Source organism: Triturus cristatus, chromosome 1_1 (assembly GCF_964204655.1).
Source record: "Triturus cristatus chromosome 1_1, aTriCri1.1, whole genome shotgun sequence".
NCBI lineage: Eukaryota > Metazoa > Chordata > Amphibia > Caudata > Salamandridae > Triturus > Triturus cristatus.
Window position 1 is genome coordinate 909,190,679 of NC_140579.1, and position 21,506 is coordinate 909,212,184.

Below are 21,506 nucleotides of genomic sequence, written 5' to 3' on the forward strand. Positions count from 1 at the left end.
ACTACGAATTCCGATTTACTCACCTGTTATCAGGAGAGAACCCAGTGCTGCATCTTTTAGAGCAGCACTGACCCTGAAAAGTAATTCTAAGCGTACTTACAAGTAACTTGTACTTCCTTTCTTAGGAATCCATTGTGTGGTTTTGACCAGAAAAGTTTCCAAGTGTCCATTTTTGAAATGTACAAATATTCCTCTAAAATCAGCCAAACTACGAATTCCGATTTACTCACCTGTTATCAGGAGAAAACCCAGTGCTGCATCTTTTAGACCAGCACTGACCATGAAAAGTAATTCTAAGCGTACTTACCAGTAACTTGTACTTCCTTCCATAGGAATCCATTGTGTGGTTTTCACCAGAAAAGTTTCTTAGTGTCCATTTTTGAAACGTACAAATATTCCTCTAAAATCAGCCGAAATACGAATTCCGATTTACTCACCTGTTATCAGGAGAGAACCCAGGGCTGCGTCTTTTAACCCAGCACTGACCCTGAAAAGCAATTCTAAGCATACTTACCAGTAACTTGTATTTTCTTCCATAGGAATCCATTGTGTGGTTTTCACCAGAAAAGTTTCTAAGTGTCCATTTTTGAAACGTACAAATATTCCTCTAAAATCAGCCGAACTACGAATTCCAATTTACTCACTTGTTATCAGGAGAGAACCCAGTGCTGCATCTTTTAGATCAGCACTGACCCTGAAAAGTAATTCTAAGCGTACTTACCAGTAACTTGTATTTCCTTCCTTAGGAATCCATTGTGTGGTTTTCACCAGAAAAGTTTCCAAGTGTCCATTTTTTAAACGTACAAATATTCCTCTAAAATCAGCCGAACTATGCATTCTGATTTACTCACCTGTTATCAGGAATGAACTCAAGGCTGCATCTTTTAGCCTAGCACTGACCCTGAAATGTAATCCTAATCATACTTACCAGTAACTTGTATTTCCTTCAATAGGAATCCATTGTGTGGTTTTCACCAGAAAAGTTTCCAAGTGCCCATTTTTGAAATGTACAAATATTCTTCTAAAATAAGCCGAACTACGAATTCTGATTTACACACCTGTGATCAGAAGAGAAACCAGGGCTGCATCTTTAAGCCCTGCACTGACCCTGAAAAGTAATTCAAATCGTACTTACCAGTAACTTGTATTTCCTTCAATAGGAATCATTCTGTGGTTTTCACCAGAAAAGTTTCTGAGTGTCCATTTTTGAAACGTACAAATATTCCTCTAAAATCAGTTGAACTACGAATTCTGATTTACTCACCTGTTATCAGGAGAGAACCCAGTGCTGCATCTTTTAGAGCAGCACTGACCCTGAAAAGTAATTCTAAGCGTACTTACCAGTAACTTGTACTTCCTTTCTTAGGAATCCAGTGTGTGGTTTTGACCAGAAAAGTTTCCAAGTGTCCATTTTTGAAATGTACAAATATTCCTCTAAAATCAGCCAAACTATTAATCCCGATTTACTCACCTGTTATCAGGAGAAAACCCAGTGCTGCATCTTTTAGATCAGCACTGACCCTGAAAAGTAATTCTAAGCGTACTTACCAGTAACTTGTATTTCCTTCCATAGGAATCCATTGTGTGGTTTTCACCAGAAAAATTTCCAAGTGTCCATTTCTGAAACGTACAAATATTCCTCTAAAATCAGCCGAACTATGCATTCTGATTTACTCACCTGTTATCAGGAATGAACTCAAGGCTGCATCTTTTAGCCCAGCACTGACCCTGAAATGTAATCCTAATCGTACTTACCAGTAACTTGTATTTCCTTCCATAGGAATCCATTGTGTGGTTTTCACCAGAAAAGTTTCCAAGTGTCCATTTTTGAAATGTACAAATATTCTTCTAAAATCAGCCGAACTACGAATTCTGATTTACTCACCTGTTATCAGGAGAGAAACCAGGGCTGCATCTTTAAGCCCTGAACTGACCCTGAAAAGTAATTTAAATCGTACTTACCAGTAACTTGTATTTCATTCAATAGGAATCATTGTGTGGTTTTCACCAGAAAAGTTTCTGAGTGTCCATTTTTGAAACGTACAAATATTCCTCTAAAATCAGCCGAACTACGAATTCCGATTTACTCACCTGTTATCAGGAGAGGACCCAGTGTTGCATCTTTTAGCCCAGCACTGACCCTGAAAAGTAATTCTAAGCGTACTTACCAGTAACTTGTATTTCCTTCCATAGGAATCCATTGTGTGGTTTTCACCAAGAAAAGTTTCTAAATGTCCATTTTTGAAACGTACAAATATTCCTCTAAAAACAGCCGAACTACGAATTCCGATTTACTCACCTGTTATCAGGAGAGGACCCAGTGCTGCATCTTTTAGCCCAGCACTGCCCCTGAAAAGTAATTTTAAGTGTACTTACCAGTAACTTGTATTTCCTTCCATAGGAATCCAATGTGTTGTTTTCACCAGAAGAGTTTCCAAGTGTCCATTTTTGAAACATACAAATATTCCTCTAAAATCAGTTTATCTACGAATTCTGATTTACTCACCTGTTATCAAGAGAGAACCCAGTGCTGCATCTTTTAGAGCAGCACTGACCCTGAAAAGTAATTCTAAGCATACTTACCAGCAACTTGTACTTCCGTTCTTAGGAATCCATTGTGTGGTTTTGACCAGAAAAGTTTCCAAGTGTCCATTTTTGAAATGTACAAATATTCCTCTAAAATCAGCCAAACTACGAATTCCGATTTACTCACCTGTTATCAGGAGAAAACCCAGTGCTGCATCTTTTAGACCAGCACTGACCATGAAAAGTAATTCTAAGCTTACTTACCAGTAACTTGTACTTCCTTCAATAGGAATCATTGTGTGGTTTTCACCAGAAAAGTTTCTGAGTGTCCATTTTTGAAACGTACAAATATTCCTCTAAAATCAGCCGAACAACGAATTCCGATTTAATCACCTGTTGTCAGGAGAGGACCCAGTGCTGCATCTTTTAGCCCAGCACTGACCGTGAAAAATAATTCTAAGCATACTTACCAGTAACTTGTATTTCCTTCCATAGGAATCCATAGTGTGGTTTTCACCAGAAAAGTTTCTAAGTTTACATTTTTGAAACGTACAAATATTCCTCTAAAATCAGCCGAACTACGAATTCCAATTTACTCACCTGTTATCAGGAGAGAACCCAGTGCTGCATCTTTTAGATCAGCACTGACCCTGAAAAGTAATTCTAAGCATACTTACCAGTAACTTGTATTTCCTTCCATAGGAATCCATTGTGTGGTTTTCACCAGAAAAGTTTCCAAGTGTCCATTTCTGAAACGTACAAATATTCCTCTAAAATCAGCCGAACTATGCATTCTGATTTACTCATCTGTCATCAGGAATAAACTCAAGGCTGCATCTTTTAGCCCAGCACTGACCCTGAAATGTAATCCTAATCGTACTTACCAGTAACTTGTATTTCCTTTCATAGGAATCCATTCTGTGGTTTTCACCAGAAAAGTTTCCAAGTGTCCATTTTTGAAATGTACAAATATTCTTCTAAAATAAGCCGAACTACGAATTCTGATTTACTCACCTGTTATCAGGAGAGGACCCAGTGCTGCATCTTTTAGCCCAGCACTGCCCCTGAAAAGTAATTCTAAGTGTACTTACCAGTAACTTGTATTTCCTTCCATAGGAATCCATTGTGTGGTTTTCACCAGAAGAGTTTCCAAGTGTCCATTTTTGAAACATACAAATATTCCTCTAAAATCAGTTGAACTATGAATTCCGATTTACTCACCTGTTATCAGGAGAGAACCCAGTGCTGCATCTTTTAGAGCAGCACTGACCCTGAAAAGTAATTCTAAGCGTACTTACAAGTAACTTGTACTTCCTTTCTTAGGAATCCATTGTGTGGTTTTGACCAGAAAAGTTTCCAAGTGTCCATTTTTGAAATGTACAAATATTCCTCTAAAATCAGCCAAACTACGAATTCCGATTTTCTCACCTGTTATCAGGAGAAAACCCAGTGCTGCATCTTTTAGACCAGCACTGACCATGAAAAGTAATTCTAAGCGTACTTACCAGTAACTTGTACTTCCTTCCATAGGAATCCATTGTGTGGTTTTCACCAGAAAAGTTTCTAAGTGTCCATTTTTGAAACGTACAAATATTCCTCTAAAATCAGCCGAAATACGAATTCCGATTTACTCACCTGTTATCAGGAGAGAACCCAGGGCTGCGTCTTTTAACCCAGCACTGACCCTGAAAAGTAATTCTAAGCATACTTACCAGTAACTTGTATTTTCTTCCATAGGAATCCATTGTGTGGTTTTCACCAGAAAAGTTTCTAAGTGTCCATTTTTGAAACGTACAAATATTCCTCTAAAATCAGCCGAACTACGAATTCCAATTTACTCACTTGTTATCAGGAGAGAACCCAGTGCTGCATCTTTTAGATCAGCACTGACCCTGAAAAGTAATTCTAAGCGTACTTACCAGTAACTTGTATTTCCTTCCTTAGGAATCCATTGTGTGGTTTTCACCAGAAAAGTTTCCAAGTGTCCATTTTTTAAACGTACAAATATTCCTCTAAAATCAGCCGAACTATGCATTCTGATTTACTCACCTGTTATCAGGAATGAACTCAAGGCTGCATCTTTTAGCCTAGCACTGACCCTGAAATGTAATCCTAATCATACTTACCAGTAACTTGTATTTCCTTCAATAGGAATCCATTGTGTGGTTTTCACCAGAAAAGTTTCCAAGTGCCCATTTTTGAAATGTACAAATATTCTTCTAAAATAAGCCGAACTACGAATTCTGATTTACTCACCTGTGATCAGAAGAGAAACCAGGGCTGCATCTTTAAGCCCTGCACTGACCCTGAAAAGTAATTCAAATCGTACTTACCAGTAACTTGTATTTCCTTCAATAGGAATCATTGTGTGGTTTTCACCAGAAAAGTTTCTGAGTGTCCATTTTTGAAACGTACAAATATTCCTCTAAAATCAGCCGAACAACGAATTCCGATTTACTCACCTGTTGTCAGGAGAGGACCCAGTGCTGCATCTTTTAGCCCAGCACTGACCCTGAAAAGTAATTCTAAGCATACTTACCAGTAACTTGTATTTCCTTCCATAGGAATCCATTGTGTGGTTTTCACCAGAAAAGTTTCCAAGTGTCCATTTTTGAAACGTACAAATATTCCTCTAAAATCAGTTGAACTACGAATTCTGATTTACTCACCTGTTATCAGGAGAGAACCCAGTGCTGCATCTTTTAGAGCAGCACTGACCCTGAAAAGTAATTCTAAGCGTACTTACCAGTAACTTGTACTTCCTTTCTTAGGAATCCAGTGTGTGGTTTTGACCAGAAAAGTTTCCAAATGTCCATTTTTGAAATGTACAAATATTCCTCTAAAATCAGCCAAACTACGAATCCCGATTTACTCACCTGTTATCAGGAGAAAACCCAGTGCTGCATCTTTTAGACCAGCACTGACCATGAAAAGTAATTCTAAGCGTACTTACCAGTAACTTGTACTTCCTTCAATAGGAATCATTGTGTGGTTTTCACCAGAAAAGTTTCTAAGTTTACATTTTTGAAACGTACAAATATTCCTCTAAAATCAGCCGAACTACGAATTCCAATTTACTCACCTGTTATCAGGAGAGAACCCAGTGCTGCATCTTTTAGATCAGCACTGACCCTGAAAAGTAATTCTAAGCGTACTTACCAGTAACTTGTATTTCCTTCCATAGGAATCCATTGTGTGGTTTTCACCAGAAAAATTTCCAAGTGTCCATTTCTGAAACGTACAAATATTCCTCTAAAATCAGCCGAACTATGCATTCTGATTTACTCACCTGTTATCAGGAATGAACTCAAGGCTGCATCTTTTAGCCCAGCACTGACCCTGAAATGTAATCCTAATCGTACTTACCAGTAACTTGTATTTCCTTCCATAGGAATCCATTGTGTGGTTTTCACCAGAAAAGTTTCCAAGTGTCCATTTTTGAAATGTACAAATATTCTTCTAAAATCAGCCGAACTACGAATTCTGATTTACTCACCTGTTATCAGGAGAGAAACCAGGGCTGCATCTTTAAGCCCTGAACTGACCCTGAAAAGTAATTTAAATCCTACTTACCAGTAACTTGTATTTCATTCAATAGGAATCATTGTGTGGTTTTCACCAGAAAAGTTTCTGAGTGTCCATTTTTGAAACGTACAAATATTCCTCTAAAATCAGCCGAACTACGAATTCCGATTTACTCACCTGTTATCAGGAGAGGACCCAGTGTTGCATCTTTTAGCCCAGCACTGACCCTGAAAAGTAATTCTAAGCGTACTTACCAGTAACTTGTATTTCCTTCCATAGGAATCCATTGTGTGGTTTTCACCAAGAAAAGTTTCTAAATGTCCATTTTTGAAACGTACAAATATTCCTCTAAAAACAGCCGAACTACGAATTCCGATTTACTCACCTGTTATCAGGAGAGGACCCAGTGCTGCATCTTTTAGCCCAGCACTGCCCCTGAAAAGTAATTTTAAGTGTACTTACCAGTAACTTGTATTTCCTTCCATAGGAATCCAATGTGTTGTTTTCACCAGAAGAGTTTCCAAGTGTCCATTTTTGAAACATACAAATATTCCTCTAAAATCAGTTGAAATATGAATTCTGATTTACTCACCTGTTATCAGGAGAGAACCCAGTGCTGCATCTTTTAGAGCAGCACTGACCCTGAAAAGTAATTCTAAGCATACTTACCAGCAACTTGTACTTCCGTTCTTAGGAATTCATTGTGTGGTTTTGACCAGAAAAGTTTCCAAGTGTCCATTTTTGAAATGTACAAATATTCCTCTAAAATCAGCCAAACTACGAATTCCGATTTACTCACCTGTTATCAGGAGAAAACCCAGTGCTGCATCTGTTAGACCAGCACTGACCATGAAAAGTAATTCTAAGCTTACTTACCAGTAACTTGTACTTCCTTCAATAGGAATCATTGTGTGGTTTTCACCAGAAAAGTTTCTGAGTGTCCATTTTTGAAACGTACAAATATTCCTCTAAAATCAGCCGAACAACGAATTCCGATTTAATCACCTGTTGTCAGGAGAGGACCCAGTGCTGCATCTTTTAGCCCAGCACTGACCCTGAAAAGTAATTCTAAGCATACTTACCAGTAACTTGTATTTCCTTCCATAGGAATCCATTGTGTGGTTTTCACCAGAAAAGTTTCTAAGTTTACATTTTTGAAACGTACAAATATTCCTCTAAAATCAGCCGAACTACGAATTCCAATTTACTCACCTGTTATCTTGAGAGAACCCAGTGCTGCATCTTTTAGATCAGCACTGACCCTGAAAAGTAATTCTAAGCATACTTACCAGTAACTTGTATTTCCTTCCATAGGAATCCATTGTGTGGTTTTCACCAGAAAAGTTTCCAAGTGTCCATTTCTGAAACGTACAAATATTCCTCTAAAATCAGCCGAACTATGCATTCTGATTTACTCATCTGTCATCAGGAATAAACTCAAGGCTGCATCTTTTAGCCCAGCACTGACCCTGAAATGTAATCCTAATCGTACTTACCAGTAACTTGTATTTCCTTTCATAGGAATCCATTCTGTGGTTTTCACCAGAAAAGTTTCCAAGTGTCCATTTTTGAAATGTACAAATATTCTTCTAAAATAAGCCGAACTACGAATTCTGATTTACTCACCTGTTATCAGGAGAGAAACAAGGGCTGCATCTTTAAGCCCTGAACTGACCCTGAAAAGTAATTCAAATCGTAATTACCAGTGACTTGTATTTCATTCAATAGGAATCATTGTGTGGTTTTCACCAGAAAAGTTTCTGAGTGTCCATTTTTGAAACGTACAAATATTCCTCTAAAATCAGCCGAACTACGAATTCCAATTTACTCACCTGTTATCAGGAGAGGACCCAGTGTTGCATCTTTTAGCCCAGCACTGACTCTGAAAAGTAATTCTAAGCGTACTTACCAGTAACTTCTATTTCCTTCCATAGGAATCCATTGTGTGGTTTTCACCAAGAAAAGTTTCTAAATGTCCATTTTTGAAATGTACAAATATTCCTCTAAAAACAGCCGAACTACGAATTCCGATTTACTCACCTGTTATCAGGAGAGGACCCAGTGCTGCATCTTTTAGCCCAGCACAGCCCCTGAAAAGTAATTCTAAGTGTACTTACCAGTAACTTGTATTTCCTTCTATAGGAATCCATTGTGTTGTTTTCACCAGAAGAGTTTCCAAGTGTCCATTTTTGAAACATACAACTATTCCTCTAAAAGCAGTTGAACTACGAATTCTGATTTACTCACCTGTTATCAGGAGAGAACCCAGTGCTGCATCTTTTAGAGCAGCACTGACCCTGAAAAGTAATTCTAAGCGTACTTACCAGTAACTTGTACTTCCGTTCTTAGGAATCCATTGTGTGGTTTTGACCAGAAAAGTTTCCAAGTGTCCATTTTTGAAACGTACAAATATTCCTCTAAAATCAGCCGAACAACGAATTCCGATTTAATCACCTGTTGTCAGGAGAGGACCCAGTGCTGCATCTTTTAGCCCAGCACTGACCCTGAAAAGTAATTCTAAGCATACTTACCAGTAACTTGTATTTCCTTCCATAGGAATCCATTGTGTGGTTTTCACCAGAAAAGTTTCTAAGTTTACATTTTTGACACGTACAAATATTCCTCTAAAATCAGCCGAACTACGAATTCCAATTTACTCACCTGTTATCAGGAGAGAACCCAGTGCTGCATCTTTTAGATCAGCACTGACCCTGAAAAGTAATTCTAAGCGTACTTACCAGTAACTTGTATTTCCTTCCATAGGAATCCATTGTGTGGTTTTCACCAGAAAAGTTTCCAAGTGTCCATTTCTGAAACGTACAAATATTCCTCTAAAATCAGCCGATCTATGCATTCTGATTTACTCATCTGTTATCAGGAATAAACTCAAGGCTGCATCTTTTAGCCCAGCACTGACCCTGAAATGTAATCCTAATCGTACTTACCAGTAACTTGTATTTCCTTCCATAGGAATCCATTCTGTGGTTTTCACCAGAAAAGTTTCCAAGTGTCCATTTTTGAAATGTACAAATATTCTTCTAAAATCAGCCGAACTACGAATTCTGATTTACTCACCTGTTATCAGGAGAGAAACCAGGGCTGCATCTTTAAGCCCTGAACTGACCCTGAAAAGTAATTCAAATCGTACTTACCAGTAACTTGTATTTCATTCAATAGGAATCATTGTGTGGTTTTCACCAGAAAAGTTTCTGAGTGTCCATTTTTGAAACGTACAAATATTCCTCTAAAATCAGCCGAACTACGAATTCCAATTTACTCACCTGTTATCAGGAGAGAACCCAGTGCTGCATCTTTTAGCCCAGCACTGCCCCTGAAAAGTAATTCTAAGTGTACTTACCAGTAACTTGTATTTCCTTCCATAGGAATCCATTGTGTTGTTTTCACCAGAAGAGTTTCCAAGTGTCCATTTTTGAAAAATACAAATATTCCTCTAAAATCAGTTGAACTACGAATTCCGATTTCCTCACCTGTTATCAGGAGAGAACCCAGTGCTGCATCTTTTAGAGCAGCACTGACCCTGAAAAGTAATTCTAAGCGTACTTACCAGTAACTTGTACTTCCTTTCTTAGGAATCCATTGTGTGGTTTTGACCAGAAAAGTTTCCAAGTGTCCATTTTTGAAATGTACAAATATTCCTCTAAAACCAGCCAAACTACGAATTTCGATTTACTCACCTGTTATCAGGAGAAAACCCAGTGCTGCATCTTTTAGAGCAGCACTGACCATGAAAAGTAATTCTAAGCGTACTTACCAGTAACTTGTACTTCCGTCCATAGGAATCCATTGTGTGGTTTTCGCCAGAAAAGTTTCTAAGTGTCCATTTTTGAAACGTACAAATATTCCTCTAAAATCAGCTGAAATGCGAATTCCAATTTACTCACCTGTTATCAGGAGAGAACCCAGGGCTGCATCTTTTAACCCAGCACTGACCCTGAAAAGTAATTCTAAGCATACTTACCAGTAACTTGTATTTCCTTCCATAGGAATCCATTGTGTGGTTTTCACCAGAAAAGTTTCTAAGTGTCCATTTTTGAAACGTACAAATATTCCTCTAAAATCAGCCAAACTACAAATTCCAATTTACTCACCTGTTATCAGGAGAGAACCCAGTGCTGCATCTTTTAGAGCAGCACTGACCCTGAAAAGTAATTCTAAGCGTACTTACCAGTAACTTGTATTTCCTTCCATAGGAATCCATTGTGTGGTTTTCACCAGAAAAGTTTCTGAGTGTCCATTTTTGAAACATACAAATATTCCTCTAAAATCAGCCGATCTATGCATTCTGATTTACTCATCTGTTATCAGGAATAAACTCAAGGCTGCATCTTTTAGCCCAGCACTGACCCTGAAATGTAATCCTAATCGTACTTACCAGTAACTTGTATTTCCTTCCATAGGAATCCATTCTGTGGTTTTCACCAGAAAAGTTTCCAAGTGTCCATTTTTGAAATGTACAAATATTCTTCTAAAATCAGCCGAACTACGAATTCTGATTTACTCACCTGTTATCAGGAGAGAACCCAGTGCTGCATCTTTTAGAGCAGTGCTGACCCTGAAAAGTAATTCTAAGCGTACTTACCAGTAACTTGTAGTTCCTTCCATAGTAATCAATTGTGTGGTTTTCACCAGAAAAGTTTCTAAGTTTCCATTTTTGAAATCTACAAATATTCCTCTAAAATCAGCGGAACTCTGAATTCCGATTTACTCACCTGTTATCAGGAGAGAATCCAGTGCTGCAAATTTTAGCCCAGCACTGACCCTGAAAAGTAATTCTAAGTGTACTCACCAGTAACTTGTATTTCCTTCCATAGGAATCCATTGTATGGTTTTCACCAGAAAAGTTTCCATGAGTCCATTTTTGAAACTTACACATATTCCTCTAAAATCAGTTGGACTACGAATTCCGATTTACTCACCTGTTATCAGGAGAGAACCCAGTGCTGCATCTTTTAGAGCAGCACTGACCGTTAAAAGTAATTCTAAGCGTACATACCTGTAACTTGTACTTCCTTCCATAGGAATCCATTGTGTGTTTTTCACCAGAAAAGTTTCAAAGTGTCCATTTTTGAAACATACAAATATTCCTCTAAAATCAGTTGAACTACGAATTCCGATTTACTCACCTGTTATCAGGAGAGAACCCAGTGCTGCATCTTTTAACCCAGCACTGACCCTGAAAAGTAATTCTAAGCATACTTATCAGTAACTTGTATTTCCATCCATAGGAATCCATTGTGTGGTTTTCACCAGAAAAGTTTCTAAGTGTCCATTTTTGAAACGTACAAATATTCCTCTAAAATCAGCCAAACTACGAATTCCAATTTACTCACCTGTTATCAGGAGAGAACCCAGTGCTGCATCTTTTAGAGCAGCACTGACCCTGAAAAGTAATTCTAAGGGTACTTACCAGTAACTTGTATTTCCTTCCATAGGAATCCATTGTGTGGTTTTCACCAGAAAAGTTTCCAAGTGTCCATTTTTGAAACGTACAAATATTCCGCTAAAATCAGCCGAACTATGAATTCTGATTTACTCACCTGTCATCAGGAATGAACTCAAGGCTGCATCTTTTAGCCCAGCACTGACCCTGAAATGTAATCCTAATCGTACTTACCAGTAACTTGTATTTCCTTCCATAGGAATCCATTGTGTGGTTTTCACCAGAAAAGTTTCCAAGTGTTCATTTTTGAAATGTACAAATATTCTTCTAAAATAAGCCGAACTACGAATTCCGATTTACTCACCTGTGATCAGGAGAGAAACCAGGGCTGCATCTTTAAGCCCTGCACTGACCCTGAAAAGTAATTCAAATCGTACTTACCAGTATCTTCTATTTCCTTCAATAGGAATCATTGTGTGGTTTTCACCAGAAAAGCTTCTGAGTGCCCATTTTTGAAACGTACAAATATTCCTCTAAAATCAGCCGAACAACGAATTCTGATTTACTCACCTGTTATCAGGAGAGGACCCAGTGCTGCATCTTTTAGCCCAGTACTGACAATGAAAAGTAATTCTAAGCATACTTACCAGTAACTTGTATTTCCTTCCATAAGAATCCATTGTGTGGTTTTCACCAGAAAAGTTTCTAAGTGTCCATTTTTGAAACGTACAAATATTCCTCTAAAATCAGCCAAACTACGAATTCCAATTTACTCACCTGTTATCAGGAGAGAACCCAGTGCTGCATCTTTTAGAGCAGCACTGACCCTGAAAAGTAATTCTAAGCGTACTTACCAGTAACTTGTACTTCCTTCCATAGGAATCCATTGTGTGGTTTTCACCAGAAAAGTTTCCAAGTATCCATTTTTGAAACGTACAAATATTCCTTTAAAATCAGCCGAACTATGAATTCCGATTTAATTAACTGTTATCAGGAATGAACTCAAGGCTGCATCTTTTAGCCCAGCACTGACCCTGAAATGTAATCCTAATCGTACTTACCAGTAACTTGTATTTCCTTCCATAGGAATCCATTGTGTGGTTTTCACCAGAAAAGTTTCTGATTGTCCATTTTTGAAACTTACAAATATTCCTTTAAAATCAGCCGAACTATGAATTTCGATTTACTCACCTGTTATCAGGAATGAACCCAAGGCTGCATCTTATAGCCCAGCACTGACCCTGAAACATAATCCTAATTGTACTTACCAGTAACTTGTATTTCCTTCCACAGGAATCCATTTTGTGGTTTTCACCAGAAAAGTTTCTAAGTGTTCATTTTTGAAACGTACAAATATTCCTCTAAAATCAGCCGAACTACGAATTCAGATTTTCTCACCTGTTATCAGGAGAGAAACCAGGGCTGCATCTTTAAGCCCAGCACTGACCCTGAATAATAATTCGAAGCGTACTTACCAGTAACTTGTATTTCCTTCCATAGGAATCCATTGTGTGGTTTTCACCAGAAAAGTTTCCAAGTGTCCATTTTTGAATCGTACAAATATTCCTCTAAAATCAGCCGAACTATGAATTCCGATTTACTCACCTGTTAACAGGAATGAACTCAAGGCTGCATCTTTTAGCCCAGCACTGACCCTGAAAAGTAATCCTAATCGTACTTACCAGTAACTTGTATTTCCTTCCATAGGAATCCATTGTGTGGTTTTCACCAGAAAAGTTTTTGAGTGTCCATTTTTGAAACGTACAAATATTCCTCTAAAATCAGCCGAACTACGAATTCCGATTTACTCACCTGTTATCAGGAGAGGACCCAGTGCTGCATCTTTTAGCCCAGCACTGACCCTGAAAAGTAATTATATGCATACTTACCAGTAACTTGTATTTCCTTCCATAGGAATCCATTGTGTGGTTTTCACCAGAAAAGTTTCTAAGTGTCCATTTTTGAAACGTACAAATATTCCTCTAAAATCAGCCAAACTACGAATTCTGATTTACTCACCTGTTATCAGGAGAGAACCCAGTGCTGCATCCTGTAGAGCAGCACTGACCCTGAAAAGTCATTCTAAGCGTACTTACCAGTAACTTGTATTTTCTTCTATAGGAATCCATTGTGTGGTTTTCACCAGAAAATTTTCCAAGTGTGCATTTTTTAAACTTACAAATATTCCTCTAAAATCAGTTGAACTACGAATTCTGATTTACTCACCTGATATCAGGAGAAAACCCAGTGCTGCACCCTTTAGACCAGCACTGACCATGAAAAGTAATTCTAAGTATACTTACCAGTAACTTGTATTTCCTTCCATAGGAATCCATTGTGTGGTTTTCACCAGTAAAGTTTCCAAGTGCCCATTTTTGTAACGTACACATATTCCTCTAAAATCAGCCGAACTACGAATTCCGATTTACTCACCTGTTATCAGGAGAGAACCCAGTGCTGCATCTTTTAGCCCAGCACTGACCCTGAAAAGTAATTCCAATCGTACTTACCAGTAACTTGTATTTCCTTCCATAGGAATCCATTGTGTGGTTTTCACCAGAAAAGTTTCTGAGTGTCCATTTTTGAAACGTACAAATATTCCTCTAAAATCAGCCAAAATGCGAATTCCGATTTACTCACCTGCTATCAGGAGAGAACCCAGTGCTTCATCTTTTAGAGCAGCACTGACCCTGAAAAGTAATTCTAAGCGTACTTACCAGTAACTTGTATTTCCTTCCATAGGAATCCATTGTGTGGTTTTCACCAGAAAAGTTTCCAAGTGTCCATTTTTGAAATGTACAAATATTCTTCTAAAATCAGTCGAATTCCGAATTCCGATTTACTCACCTGTTATCAGGAGAGAAACCAGGGCTGCATATTTAAGCCCTGCACTGACCCTGAAAAGTAATTCCAATCGTTCTTACCAGTAACTTGTATTTCCTTCCATATGAATCTATTGTGTGGTTTTCACCAGAAAAGTTTCTGAGTGTCCATTTTTGAAACGTAAAAATATTCCTCTAAAATCAGCCAAAATGTGAATTCCGATTTACTCACCTGTTATCAGGAGAGAACCCAGTGCTTCATCTGTTAGAGCAGCACTGACCCTGAAAAGTAATTCTAAGCATACTTACCAGTAACTTGTATTTCCTTCCATAGGAATCCATTGTGTGGTTTTCACCAGAAGAGTTTCCAAGTGTCCATTTTTGAAACGTACAAATATTCCTCTAAAATCAGTTAAACTACGAATTCCGATGTACTCACCTGTTATCATGATAGAACCCGGTGCTGCATCTTTTCGAGCAGCACTGACCCTGAAAAGTAATTGTAAGCGTACTTACCAGTAACTAGTATTTCCTTCCAAAGGAATCCATTGTGTGGTTTTCACCAGAAAAGTATCCAAGTGTCCATTTTTGAAACATACAAATATTCCTCTAAAATCAGCCAAAATGCGAATTTCGATTTACTCACCTGTTATCAGCAGAGGACCCAGTGCTGCATCTTTTAGCCCAGCACTGACCCTGAAAAGTAATTCTATGCATACTTACCAGTAACTTGTATTTCCTTCCATAGGAATCCATTGTGTGGTTTTCACCAGAAAAGTTTTGAAGTGTCCATTTTTGAAACGTACAAATATTCCTCTAAAATCAGCCAAACTACGAATTCTGATTTACTCACCTGTTATCAGGAGAGAACCCAGTGCTGCATCCTTTAGAGCAGCACTGACCCTGAAAAGTCATTCTAAGCGTACTTACCAGTAACTTGTATTTTCTTCCATAGGAATCCATTGTGTGGTTTTCACCAGAAAAGTTTCCAAGTGTGCATTTTTTAAACTTACAAATATTCCTCTAAAATCAGTTGAACTACGAATTCTGATTTACTCACCTGATATCTGGAGAAAACCCAGTGCTGCATCCTTTAGACCAGCACTGACCATGAAAAGTAATTCTAAGTGTACTTACCAGTAACTTGTACTTCCTTCCATAGGAATCCATTGTGTGGTTTTCACCAGAAAAGTTTTTAAGTGTCCATTTTTGGAACGTACACATATTCCTCTAAAATCAGCCGAACTACGAATTCCGATTTACTCACCTGTTAATAGGAGAGAACCCAGTGCTGCATCTTTTAGAGCGGCACTGACCCTGAAAATTAATTCTAAGCGTAGTTACCAGTAACTTGTATTTCCTTCCATAGGAATCCATTGTGTGGTTTTCATCAGAAAAGTTTCCAAGTGTCCATTTTTTAAACGTACAAATATTCCTCTAAAATCAGCCGAACTACGAATTCCGATTTACTCGCCTGTTATCAGGAGAGAACCAAGTCCTGCATCTTTTAGAACAGCACTGACCCTGAAAAGTAATTCTAAGCGTACCTACCAGTAACATGTATTTCCTTCTATAGGAATCCATTGTGTGGTTTTCACCAGTAAAGTTTCTAAGTGTCCATTTTTGAAACGTACAAATATTCCTCTAAAATCAGCCGAACTGCGAAATCCGATTTATTCACCTGTTATCAGGAGAGAACCAAGTCCTGCATCTTTTAGAGCAGCACTGACCCTGAAAACTAATTCTAAGCGTACTTACCAGTAACTTGTATTTCCTTCCAATGGAATCCATTGTGTGGTTTTCACCAGAAAAGTTTCCAAGTGTCCACTTTTTTAAACTTACAAATATTCCTCTAAAATCAGCCGAACTTTGAATTCCGATTTACTCACCTGTTATCAGGAGAGAACCCAGGGCTGCATCTTTTAGCCCAGCACTGACCCTGAAAAGTAATTCCAATCGTACTTACCAGTAACTTGTATTTCCTTCCATAGTAATCCATTGTGTGGTTTTCACCAAAAACGTTTCTGAGTGTCCATTTTTGAAATGTACAAATATTCCTGCAAAATCAGCCAAAATGCGAATTCCGATTTACTCACCTGTTATCAGGAGATAACCCAGTGCTGCATCTTTTAGAGCAGCACTGACCCTGGAAAGTAATTCTAAGCGTACTTACCAGGAACTTGTATTTCCTTCCATAGGAATCCATTGTGTGGTTTTCGCCAGAAGAGTTTCCAAGTGTCCATTTTTGAAACGTACAAGTATTCCTCTAAAATCAGTTAAACTACGAATTCCCATGTACTCACCTGTTATCAGGATAGAACCCAGTGCTGCATCTTTTAGAGCAGCAATGACCCTGAAAAGTAATTGTAAGCGTACTTACCAGTAACTTGTATTTCCTTCCATAGGAATCCATTGTGTGGTTTTCACCAGAAAAGTATCCAAGTGTCCATTTTTGAAACATACAAATATTTCTCTAAAATCAGCCAAAATGTGAATTCCGATTTACTCACCTGTTATCAGGAGAAAACCCAGGGCTGCATCTTTTAGCCCAGCACTGACCCTGAAAAGTAGTTCCATGCGTACTTACCAGTAACTTGTACTTCCTTCCATAGAAATCCATTGTGTGGTTTTCACCAGAAAAGTTTCTAAGTGTCCATTTTTGAAACGTACAAATATTCCTCTAAAATCAGCCGAAATACGAATTCCGATTTACTCACCTGTTATCAGGAGAGAACCCAGGGCTGCATCTTTTAGCCCAGCACTGACCCTGAAAAGTAATTCCAATCGTTCTTACCAGTAACTTGTATTTCCTTCCATATGAATCTATTGTGTGGTTTTCACCAGAAAAGTTTCTGAGTGTCCATTTTTGAAACGTAAAAATATTCCTCTAAAATCAGCCAAAATGTGAATTCCGATTTACTCACCTGTTATCAGGAGAGAACCCAGTGCTTCATCTTTTAGAGCAGCACTGACCCTGAAAAGTAATTCTAAGCGTACTTACCAGTAACTTGTATTTCCTTCCATAGGAATCCATTGTGTGGTTTTCACCAGAAGAGTTTTCAAGTGTCCATTTTTGAAACGTACAAATATTCCTCTAAAATCAGTTAAACTACGAATTCCGATGTACTCACCTGTTATCAGGATAGAACCCGGTGCTGCATCTTTTCGAGCAGCACTGACCCTGAAAAGTAATTGTAAGCGTACTTACCAGTAACTAGTATTTCCTTCCAAAGGAATCCATTGTGTGGTTTTCACCAGAAAAGTATCCAAGTGTCCATTTTTGAAACATACAAATATTCCTCTAAAATCAGCCAAAATGCGAATTTCGATTTACTCACCTGTTATCAGGAGAGGACCCAGTGCTGCATCTTTTAGCCCAGCACTGACCCTGAAAAGTAATTCTATGCATACTTACCAGTAACTTGTATTTCCTTCCATAGGAATCCATTGTGTGGTTTTCACCAGAAAAGTTTTGAAGTGTCCATTTTTGAAACGTACAAATATTCCTCTAAAATCAGCCAAACTACGAATTCTGATTTACTCACCTGTTATCAGGAGAGAACCCAGTGCTGCATCCTTTAGAGCAGCACTGACCCTGAAAAGTCATTCTAAGCGTACTTACCAGTAACTTGTATTTTCTTCCATAGGAATCCATTGTGTGGTTTTCACCAGAAAAGTTTCGAAGTGTGCATTTTTTAAACTTACAAATATTCCTCTAAAATCAGTTGAACTACGAATTCTGATTTACTCACCTGATATCTGGAGAAAACCCAGTGCTGCATCCTTTAGACCAGCACTGACCATGAAAAGTAATTCTAAGTGTACTTACCAGTAACTTGTACTTCCTTCCATAGGAATCCATTGTGTGGTTTTCACCAGAAAAGTTTTTAAGTGTCCATTTTTGGAACGTACACATATTCCTCTAAAATCAGCCGAACTACGAATTCCGATTTACTCACCTGTTATCAGGAGAGAACCCAGTGCTGCATCTTTTAGAGCAGCACTGACCCTGAAAAGTAATTCTAAGCGTACTCACCAGTAACTTGTATTTCCTTCCATAGGAATCCATTGTGTGGTTTTCATCAGAAAAGTTTCCAAGTGTCCATTTTTTAAACGTACAAATATTCCTCCAAAATCAGCCGAAATACGAATTCCGATTTACTCGCCTGTTATCAGGAGAGAACCAAGTCCTGCATCTTTTAGAACAGCACTGACCCTGAAAAGTAATTCTAAGCGTACCTACCAGTAACATGTATTTCCTTCTATAGGAATCCATTGTGTGGTTTTCACCAGTAAAGTTTCTAAGTGTCCATTTTTGAAACGTACAAATATTCCTCTAAAATCAGCCGAACTGCGAAATCCGATTTATTCACCTGTTATCAGGAGAGAACCAAGTCCTGCATCTTTTAGAGCAGCACTGACCCTGAAAACTAATTCTAAGCGTACTTACCAGTAACTTGTATTTCCTTCCAATGGAATCCATTGTGTGGTTTTCACCAGAAAAGTTTCCAAGTGTCCACTTTTTTAAACTTACAAATATTCCTCTAAAATCAGCCGAACTTTGAATTCCGATTTACTCACCTGTTATCAGGAGAGAACCCAGGGCTGCATCTTTTAGCCCAGCACTGACCCTGAAAAGTAATTCCAATCATACTTACCAGTAACTTGTATTTCCTTCCATAGTAATCCATTGTGTGGTTTTCACCAGAAACGTTTCTGAGTGTCCATTTTTGAAACGTACAAATATTCCTGCAAAATCAGCCAAAATGCGAATTCCGATTTACTCACCTGTTATCAGGAGAGAACCCAGTGCTGCATCTTTTAGAGCAGCACTGACCCTGAAAAGTAATTCTAAGCGTACTTACCAGGAACTTGTATTTCCTTCCATAGGAATCCATTGTGTGGTTTTCGCCAGAAGAGTTTCCAAGTGTCCATTTTTGAAACGTACAAGTATTCCTCTAAAATCAGTTAAACTACGAATTCCCATGTACTCACCTGTTATCAGGATAGAACCCAGTGCTGCATCTTTTAGAGCAGCAATTACCCTGAAAAGTAATTGTAAGCGTACTTACCAGTAACTTGTATTTCCTTCCATAGGAATCCATTGTGTGGTTTTCACCAGAAAAGTTTCTAAGTGTCCATTTTTGGAACGTACACATATTCCTCTAAAATCAGCCGAACTACGAATTCCGATTTACTCACCTGTTATCAGGAGAGAACCCAGTGCTGCATCTTTTAGAGCAGCACTGACCCTGAAAAGTAATTCTAAGCGTACTTACCAGTAACTTGTATTTCCTTCCATAGGAATCCATTGTGTGGTTTTCATCAGAAAAGTTTCCAAGTGTCCATTTTTTAAACGTACAAATATTCCTCTAAAATCAGCCGAACTACGAATTCCGATTTACTCGCCTGTTATCAGGAGAGAACCAAGTCCTGCATCTTTTGGAGCAGCACTGACCCTGAAAAGTAATTCTAAGCGTACCTACCAGTAACTTGTATTTCCTTCCATAGGAATCCATTGTGTGGTTTTCACCAGTAAAGTTTCCAAGTGTCCATTTTTGAAACGTACACATATTCCTCTAAAATCAGCCGAACTACGAATTCCGATTTACTCACCTGTTATCAGGAGAGAACCCAGTGCTGCATCTTTTAGCCCAGCACTGACCCTGAAAAGTAATTCTAACCGTACTTACCAGTAACTTGTATTTCCTTCCATAGGAATCCATTGTGTGGTTTTCACCAGAAAAGTTTCCAAGTGTCCACTTTTTTAAACTTACAAATATTCCTCTAAAATCAGCCGAACTTTGAATTCCGATTTACTCACCTGTTATCAGGAGAGAACCCAGGGCTGCATCTTTTAGCCCAGCACTGACCCTGAAATGTAATTCCAATCGTACTTACCAGTAACTTGTATTTCCTTCCATAGGAATCCATTGTGTGGTTTTCACCAGAAAAGTTTCCAAGTGTCCATTTTTGAAATGTACAAATATTCTTTTAAAATCAGTCGAATTCCGAATTCCGATTTACTCACCTGTTATCAGGAGAGAAACCAGGGCTGCATCTTTTAGCCCAGCACTGACCCTGAAATGTAATTCCAATCGTACTTACCAGTAACTTGTATTTCCTTCCATAGGAATCCATTGTGTGGTTTTCACCAGAAAAGTTTCCAAGTGTCCATTTTTGAAATGTACAAATATTCTTCTAAAATCAGTCGAATTCCGAATTCCGATTTACTCACCTGTTATCAGGAGAGAAACCAAGGCTGCATCTTTAAGCCCTGCACTGACCCTGAAAAGTAATTCCAATCGTACTTACCAGTAACTTGTATTTCCTTCCATAGGAATCCATTGTGTGGTTTTCACCAGTAAAGTTTCCAAGTGTCCATTTTTAAAACATACACATATTCCTCTAAAATCAGCCGAACTACGAATTCCGATTTACTCACCTGTTATCAGGAGAGAACCCAGTGCTGCATCTTTTAGCCCAGGACTGACCCTGAAAAGTAATTCTAACCGTACTTACCAGTAACTTGTATTTCCTTCCATAGGAATCCACTGTGTGGTTTTCACCAGAAAAGTTTCCAAGTGTCCACTTTTTTAAACTTACAAATATTCCTCTAAAATCAGCCGAATTCCGAATTCCGATTTACTCACCTGTTATCAGGAGAGAAACCAGGGCTGCATCTTTTAGCCCAGCACTGACCCTGAAAAGTAATTCCAATCGTACTTACCAGTAACTTGTATTTCCTTCCATAGGAATCCATTGTGTGGTTTTCACCAGAAAAGTTTCTGAGTGTCCATTTTTGAAACGTACAAATATTCCTCTAAAATCAGCCAAAATGCGAATTCCGATTTACTCAACTGCTATCAGGAGAGAACCCAGTGCTTCATCTTTTAGAGCAGCAATGACCCTGAAAAGTAATTCTAAGCGTACTTACCAGTAAATTGTATTTTCTTCCATAGGAATCCATTGTGTGGTTTTCACCAGAAAAGTTTCCAAGTGTCCATTTTTGAAACGTACAAATATTCCTCTAAAATCAGTTAAACTACGAATTCCGATGTACTCACCTGTTATCAGGATAGAACCCGGTGCTGCATCTTTTAGAGCAGCACTGACCCTGAAAAGTAATTGTAAGCGTACTTACCAGTAACTAGTATTTCCTTCCAAAGGAATCCATTGTGTGGTTTTCACCAGAAAAGTATCCAAGTGTCCATTTTTGAAACATACAAATA